Below are 9,286 nucleotides of genomic sequence, written 5' to 3'. Positions count from 1 at the left end.
CCCTAACGCTCTGTGGAGACTCTAATCAAGTGATATATCCATTCCTAGACAAATCCCCGACTCCAATAAATGCTCAGCGCCTTTCATACCAAAACCTTCTTAATCAGCATTCCTTACTAGATACTTGGCGTGAACATAACCCTATAAGGAAACAATATACGCACTATTCTCATCCTCACAAACAATTATCTCGAATTGACCATCTCCTTATAAACACTAGTACCTCTCCCCTTATTCTTAACTCTCAAATTGTACCATGCTCTTGGTCAGATCATGATGCTGTAATGACATCCTTTTCATCATTAATTCCAAGACCTAATTACCGTACCTGGTGTATAAATGACAGTCTACTAACCAAACCTAAATACAGACAAGATATAGAAAATGCTATACAAGACTACCTTGCTAACAACAATCCCTTAGATACAAACCCTTTGACACTTTGGGAAGCCCTTAAACCATCTATCAGAGGGGTCTGCATTAGCCAAGCAACATATCATCGGAAAAAACAAAAACTACATGCACAACTTGATGATGCTTTTTATAAAGCCTCTGAGAATTTTCAAAACTCACCCTCACAGCAAAATAAACAATTATATGAAAAAGCCAAATTAGAACTCGACCTATTCTTAACAGACTCTGCTGAAAAGATTCTCAGAAAATCAGCACATACTTTTTATATGAAAACCAATAAGCTGACTACTTTCTTAGCCTTAGCCCTACGCAAGGCAAACTATACCCCTAAACTGATCCGCCTCCAATTATCCAAAGATTATTATTCTAGTAACCCTCTCAAAATGATCCATAAGTTTTTAGTAAAGGACTTATTGTTCCAATTATAGACCAATTTCAATACTTAATTTAGATATTAAAATTCTAGCCAAGATCCTCTAACCGACTAAATCCAATAATAGGCTCCCTCATTCACAAAGATCAGACAGGGTTTATTCCCTCTAGACAAGCAGGTGATAACATTCGCCGTGCTACCCTCCTAGCCCACATAGCAAGATCCCGTCGTATACCTACCTGCTTCCTCTCAATAGACATAAGAAAGGCATTCGTTTCTATTTCTTGGTCCTATCTCAACTCCATCCTAATCCGATGGGGATTCGGAACACAATTTAGAGGTTGGATCTCTTCTCTGTATCAAAACCCAAACGCATATGTTTCATATTCTGGATACCGTTCTGAATCCTTTGCCATTGAGAGAGGAACCAGACAAGGATGCCCCCTTTCCCCTCTTATATTTGCTTTGGCAATCGAACCTCTCGCACAGCTTATACGCTCCAATATAAATATTAAAGGCCTCGAACTAGGAGGTTATCAACACAAACTATGTATGTTTGCTGACGACGTTCTTATTTTCCTGACTTCACCACTTGCCTCAGCCCCAAATCTTATAGATATCCTAACCAAATTTGAATCAATATCAGGACTCAAAATAAATACTCATAAGTCCAAAGCCTTTAAACATTTCTATTCCACCTGACTTGCAGGTGCAATTGCAAGACTCCCTCCCATTCACATGGTCATCAACACAAATTCCTTATCTTGGAATTTATATTTACAGCTAATCCAACTAATCTATATTCGGCAAACTACGCCTCCATGCTAACTCGCCTCTCAACATTAATAAAAACCTGGTCCTCTCTCCCATTGGCATGGATGGGTAGAATTTCTGTAATTAGGATGACAATGCTTCCTAAGATCCTATATCTCTTCAGAGTGCTTCCAATACAGGTTCCAGCATATTTCTTACACATATTACAGAGGAAAGTTTCCCAATTCATTTGGGGAAAACTTAAGCCCCGCCTCCCACAATCTACCCTTCACACTCCTCCTATTGGTGGTGGATTGAGCGTTCCTAATTTCTCTAAATATTATTATGCTGCCCAATTAGCCATGTTACCTAAATACCACGCTACAAAAGAAATTCCCCTTTGGGTTATAATTGAATCAGTAGAATGTGATCCTTTATCAACTGCAAACCTTCTTTGGCTCCCGCCAGCACAACGCCGAGCAATTACTAACCCTATTACTAAGCATAGCCTTTCAATTTGGGGCAGACTAAGAGCTCGTTTTGGTCTCCAATCCGAACATAACCCCCTTCTTTCCTTCCTTAATAATCCATCTTTCTATCCTGCCTGGACTTCTCCTGGACTTTCCTTACTTGGTCAAATGCAGAATTAACCCGTTCTCATCACTTTTTTATGAATCCTCTTCTATTACCCCTTTTGCTGCATTACAAAAAACACATGCTATACCTCAAAAAGAAACATTTATATACTTACAAATAAAACAATTTCTAATCCAAAACACTCCTTCAAATCCATCTACCCCAAGCTTCACTTTCTTTGAACAAGCTTGCAAATCTGATCCTCACAAACGAGGGCTCATTTCAAATCTGTACAACCAACTATTATCGCATACAACCTCTTCCCCTCCAACCTATACATCTAAATGGGAAAATGATTTAAATCTTCAACCAGACAAACTAAACTGAACTCTCTGAATATGGCAGGCTACTAGATCGGCCTCCCCGAATATAGTAGCTTCAGAAACTAACTATAAGGTGCTTTCTAGATGGTACTTAGTACCTGCTAGGATTTCAAAATTCCTCCCACAATACCCAGGTAACTGCTTTTGAGGATGTGCTGACTTAGGCACACATTTACACATTTGGTGGGATTGTCCCATAGTCAGAGCTTTTTGGTCAGAAATATTCAAAATTCTTTCTATCATTTTCAAAACCACAGTAGAACCAGACCCTGCGGTAGCACTCCTGAATAATAAACCTCAAACTTTAACTCACCACCAATTTAACTTCTATTATCGATAACCACGGCTGCCAAACAAAATATTGCAAAAGCCTGGAAAACACCCACTTTATGCATGGTATCATTCAAACATAGAGTAACGCAAGCCATGATTCACGCTAAAATAGAGGCAACCGTACTAGATAAAGTTCCCATGTTCAAATCATTATGGCTTCCTTGGATTGAACACTACTTACCACATGGTCTAGACCAATCTCTTATATTCTCATGAAACAACGAATCAAACATATATCTTACATGTAGAATTTATTAACATACCATTTTCTTTCGGAGTGGTCTCCTCCCTCCACAACCCTTATATATGCTTCCCCCACCCTTGCTTTCCCCACACCCTCTCCTTTTACTATATATAGATGTACAAGCTAAATTAATGAGTTATATATTTCCTAATGTTATTACTATAGAGGAGATTTTAGGGATGGTTTAATTAAGTATCTTTTATTCAGGGAATAACCAAGCCACATGGTTGGATCTTGGCCCTGAATTATCTACTTACCTCTCTATACCTTCCTGGTAACAACCTTTCTTTTACCCTATATTATGCCAAATCTCCTCCAACCCTAAACTTTGAAACTACAATTTTTACTATGTATCTAATCCAGTTATTAAACTTTACATGTTTATCTTTAGCTAAAATGTGTTAAACTAATATATCCCAAATTACATGACTGTTATTATAGTATTCACCTCCTGTTAATATACTGAGAAGCCTAATTTCACACTTTTATACATTCTACTTAACTATAAATCTATTGTATGACTCTTTTTATTGCATTATATTCAATAAAATATTTGAAAAAGATATAGAACCATTATTTTTCCCAAAAGTACTGGTCCCACTCTCCATTGTCTCAGTGCCTCTTCAAAGAATCGCCATCCCACCCTGTCAAACGCCATTTTCTGCATCAATTGCCAAAATGCAGGATGGGGTGGCGTATCTCCGGACGTATTCAATCAGGGTCAGAGTCTTCAAGGTATTATCTCTCGCTTCTGGACCCTCTATAAAGCCCACCTGATCTAAATGAATGGCTTTTGGTAATTTTGGTGAAACTCTATTGGCTATAATTTTTCCATATAGATTTTCCATATAGATTGGTCGATAATTCCCGCAGAGTGTATGATCTTTCTCTGCCTTAGGAATAAGTGAGATATATTCCTGCATACTCTGGTTGAGTAAGGGATACAGAATTAAAAGCTCTTTTCATAATTGGAGCTAATTGATCTTTAAATATTTTATAGAATCATGGAGTAATACCACCTGGGCCTGGACTTTTACCTATTTTAATTGTATCAATTACTTTCAGTATTTCCAACTCAGAAAATTTGTTTTCCAATTATTCTATTTCGGTTAAGGTCAAAAATGGTATCATTTAAATATTTCTTTATTCTCTGTTGATATTCTCTGGAGTCCTTTATTTCTATTTGATTTTGGAATATTCTATAGTTCTGAATAAAACCCATGAAACGCTTTCAAGATATCTTTTGGATCATATGCCATCTCTCCTGTTTTAATCTTAGCTATAGCTGTAGTATTTATTTGCTGGCGTAAAGCACTAGCTAATAGTTTACCCAGTTTGTTTCCTTGCTGATGATATAATATACGATTTCTATCCCTTATCTTTAGTGTTTGCTCATTCAATAATGTGCGCAATTCTAACCGTTTCTTCGTTAATATCATTAATATCTCCCGTTCTGTCTTTTGTTTGTGTTGCTTTTCTAACTGTGTAATTTCTTGTTGAAGTAAAATTATTTTATTTCCTTTTGCTTTCTTTAACCTGGCTCCATGTTTTATTAATAAGCCCCTCACTATACATTTTATAGTTTCCCATTAAATGTGAATTGATGTATTGTCATTCAAATGGTCATGTGTGAAATTCAAAATAGCTGAACGTATCTCTGCTACACATATCTCATCCTGTAACAAATTATCATTTAATCTCCATACACCTCTAGGTGCATTACGTTTCATTATATCGATCTCCAAGAAAATGTGGGCATGATCTGACCAGAGAGAACTACCTATCTTTGAGGAGGAAATTGTAGCTATATGCCCTGAGTTTATCAAAAAGTAATCTAGTCTGTGATATGTATCATGGACTTTTGAATAAAATGTATAGTCTTCTTTTTTTTTTTTTTTTCCCCCGGGTGCAATGTTCTCTATATATCCACCAATCGATACTTCTCTTTTATTTCCTTCAATCTTCTTTTTTTTCCCATACTTCTCTGGGTTCCTGATAGTGCTGTAGTGTCTACTTCTCTATCGAAGACGAAGTCCCCCCCCCCCCCATTACTGTCATCTCCTCTGCTTTCTCCATTAATTCCTTCACAAATCGAGTACCCACCTTAATCTAGTCAACATTAGATAAGTATATATTAATGTATATTTCTTACCATATATTACCTTCAGTAATATTGCTCTGCCATCCTGATTCATTAATTTTTCTATTACCTGATGAGGTATCGATTTGTGAATTACTATGGAAACTCCTCTAGATTATGAGTAGGGGTATGTATCATGGACATAAGACAAGTATTTGGCGCAAATCAAAGATTAGGTTCCCCACTTAAAAAAAAAAAAGTCTATAAAATTACATATGATAGTGAGTGCAGGGAATGCACTACTTTGTCAAGTCCAAAAAAGGAAAATTAAATGTTCTTTAGTTCCTGAGGAGAGGGGGGGGGGGAGAGGGATGGAGAGGGGGGATGGATCCGCATGCAGGGCTGCCACATTAAAAGAGCTGAAACTCAAGCTCCTGGATTGCTGCAGATAAAGGAGAAAAAAGAGAGAGAGGGGCGCCTCTGGGTGCAGATTTTTTCAAAAGGTTTTATTTTCAGTGTAAAAACATAAAATTTTGCACTCACATTTAGTAGGCAAAAAGTAAGCATTAAACACAGAGGGTCATCTGGTGTATCTGATTATGGGACGTCAGCCAGTGATCCGGTCCACATCTGTCATCTCGTTGTTCCTGTTCCTCTCACATGAGGTCCACTACAGGTGTTTTTTATGAAGCAGCCGGCTTATGGTGGACACGAGATGTGCAGTCTTCAGAACGAGGCTTGGGAGGCAGAGATGACCAGGGCGCGGGGCTGTGACGTCAGAGGGTATGCGACGCGTTTCTTGAGCGTGCGGGTCGAGATTGTCGGACGACCGCGCTCTTTCATCAGGCAGAATCGGAATAAAGTGAAGGGGACTAGGGATTTAAATAGGGGCAGGCTAAGGACAGTAGGCATGGTTGGAGGTGGACTAGGAACAGGTGAAGGGGCGTGGCTACGGCCGAGTATGGGGAAGGAAACGATGAGTAATGAGGGGGGGAGGGAGATGGGAGAGAGGGAGAGCAGCAGCGGCTTGGTATAAGGAGGAAGAAAAAGTCTATGGGGAAATCTTATGTATAAATCGGTAAAAATGTCTATGGAATAAAATTCTATGGGAAAAAAGTCAAAAATAAGTGGGAAAATGAGTAAAAAGAAGGGAATGGAAAAATGATAAAAGATATAGAATATATATATATATATATATATATATATATATATATATATATATATATATATATATATATATATATATATATATATATATATATATATATAAAAAAGCTTAAAGGGAGGGGAGTAAAAGGAGGCAAGGAGCATAACATGAAGTGTGTGGATATAATTGTATTGGGGTTTGGACATGCAGGACGTGTGTAAGGGGATAAAATTGTGTATGTGTAAATACACATATATAAATACACATATAGATACGTACGCTTACCCGTGTTACTCTGTGTTTAATGCTTACTTTTTGCCTACTAAATGTGAGTGCAAATTTTTATGTTTTTACACTGAAAATAAAACCTTTTGAAAAATCTGCACCCAGAGGCGCCCCTCTCTCTTTTTTTTCTCCTTTATCTGTATGTATCATGGAACCATATTGGGTAATTCCTATTTTGGATTCTTGGTATATGATCGGACCAATAATGCATCTCCTGGAGAGATTATTCCCACCCCCTGTCTATGTAATGAATACAAAATTTGTGATCTTTTTGCAGCATTGTTTAAACCTCTAACATTAAAAGAGCATATCTTAATACTACCCATATGCAAGGAGCAAAGTGAGGAAGGGAGAGAAGAGAGGAAGAAGAAAAAAATAAAATAAAAAATAAAAACCCCTTGAATTAAATCCTATTGCACACCACCTTATTAACCCCACCCTCCCCTCATTCACACTCACTCTCACAATCACTCTTTTTAACTTGACTCTCTAGAGTCTACCCTATATAGGGACTATCCAGGGGCAGGACGTGCTTCCATTGCAGGTTTGTTAATTTTACATGGATAAAGTTTCTTCCAAAAAAAAGGAAACCAAAAAAAAATTATCTTGGGAGATAAGAAAACATATAACCATCCTATGATACTCGTGTCCTATATTTTTTTTTTTTTTTATAAATATAAAACTCCCGATCCCCTATCTGTTTTAACGATACCGTGAGATCTAACCATCTATAAGAACATATAACCATCATGTGATCCTCATGTCCTATATTCTTTTAAATGTCACTCATTGTTTCTTATCCCCATATTTACTGTAATATGTTACTGCATTTTCCCTTATGTGCATGGTCCTCCATCAATCTATACTTTTAGGTTATGAAATCAGTGATTTCCCTTCTAAAACACCATTAGTATAATTAATTCTATTACCATTATCTTTTTCTCCCCTATTTTGTATGACCCCTTTTTTTGGGGGGGGGGGGTAAAGGAGAGTGGAGGAAGGTGCAAAAGAATAAAAAATCCCCCCTCTCATCCCTTCCCTCCCAAAATACCATATAAACCTATAACCATCCTATGAAACTTATATTTCACACACCTTAAACGTTTTACCCCAAAAACAAACAAAAAAAAAAATTCCCATTTTCTTCCTTCCTTCTACTGTACTTACATCCCTTTGTAATACTCATTCATGTGTTTTAGCCCTCTAATCCTGTGAATCTCTTCTACAACTAATGTTCAAGTTCCACTATTTATTAGATTTTCCCCCCAAAAAACCCTCTTTTTTATATTTCCCTTCCTTTCCCCCCTAGTCTCCCTCCCCCCTATTTTCCCCCTCTCCCCCCTATTTTCCCCCTCTCCCTTCCGTCTTTCGCCTCCCTCTCGCCTATCCCCTCCTATGCTGCCCCCCGAGAAGCTGATGTGTTAATGTCCGCATTGGCAGCTCTATCAAGGGTAATCCAAGATGGCTTAAAAAATCCGGCAAGTCTTAAATGTCACGAAACACTATTTTATGTCCATTCTGGTATACCATTATCTGAAAAGGAAACCCCCCATTTATAAAAAAAAATCCCCTTGTCTCTCAATACTTCCAATAGGGGTTTCACAGCTCTCCTTCGATTTAATGTGTATTGTGACAAATCCTGTAAAAATATAATTTGGGATCCCTTAAACTCAAAATCCTTTTGCATCCGGGCTGCTGCCATGAACTTTTCTTTAATCTGAAAAAAAAATGTATTCTGCAAATTATATCTCTTGGCTTTGTCTGATCTCCGTCCCTATATCCTTGTATTCTGTGTGCCCAATCTATTTCTATCTCTGTCAGTTCTGGTTGCTTTAGTAAGGTGTTAAATATATCCTGAAGTATCTGTTTCAGATTCTCTGTACCCATTGTTTCTGGCAATCCTCTTATTTTTATATTATTACGTCTACTTCTGTTTTTGAGTTCATCTGTTGCATAAATTATATACTACAGATAACACTCTAGTTCCTGGGTTTTCTCTTCCAGAGCCAACATTTTTTGATCTATAGCCATCATTTTTGCATCTATAAGATCCACTTTATTTTGGGTTTCTATTAATGATGTTTTCAATGCCTTTATTTTACCTCCTATATGTGGTTTCCAGTCTATATACGTATTTATCCATATCTTCTCTAGTCGGTAGCGATTTTATATATATATATGCCTGCATATCCCAGCTAGAGCTATTTTCTCCCCCTGCCATATCTTCTGTGGCTTCTGTATATTTCTCAAGGGACTATTGCTTATCAAAGGCTCTAGATCTTTATTAGGAGATACAAAGCTCAGTTCTGTCACTATCCCGACTTCTTGTTGTACTGGTGATTGAGGATTTTTAAAGAACACTTTAATATCTGCCTTTTGTGTTTGATTGGGGTTTGGGTGGAATTTTCCCTACACCCCCCGTAGAACACCTTTTGGTTTTCTGGCTATGGGTGCTTTTTGGTGGCATTTTTTAACACAATTCCTTCCTGTTTCTTCTACTTATTTGTAGTTATGTTTATCAATATAATCAACCCAATACTCAACACTATTTTATGTACCATAGTCCGGTCACGATTTTCCTTCAGGTATTAGTATTATCTCTGTCTTGTATACGAGCTTTCTGTTATATTGCTAAGATTTATCAACTTTATATGTAATCCACACAGTCTCTTGTAAGCAATATTCCTCCTTAGTTCTT

This window comes from Lithobates pipiens, unplaced genomic scaffold, assembly GCF_037356315.1.
Source record: "Lithobates pipiens isolate NorthernLeopardFrog02 unplaced genomic scaffold, aLitPip1_a1.2 Scaffold_22, whole genome shotgun sequence".
Classification (NCBI taxonomy): domain Eukaryota; kingdom Metazoa; phylum Chordata; class Amphibia; order Anura; family Ranidae; genus Lithobates; species Lithobates pipiens.
This window is presented reverse-complemented; position numbering follows the sequence as displayed.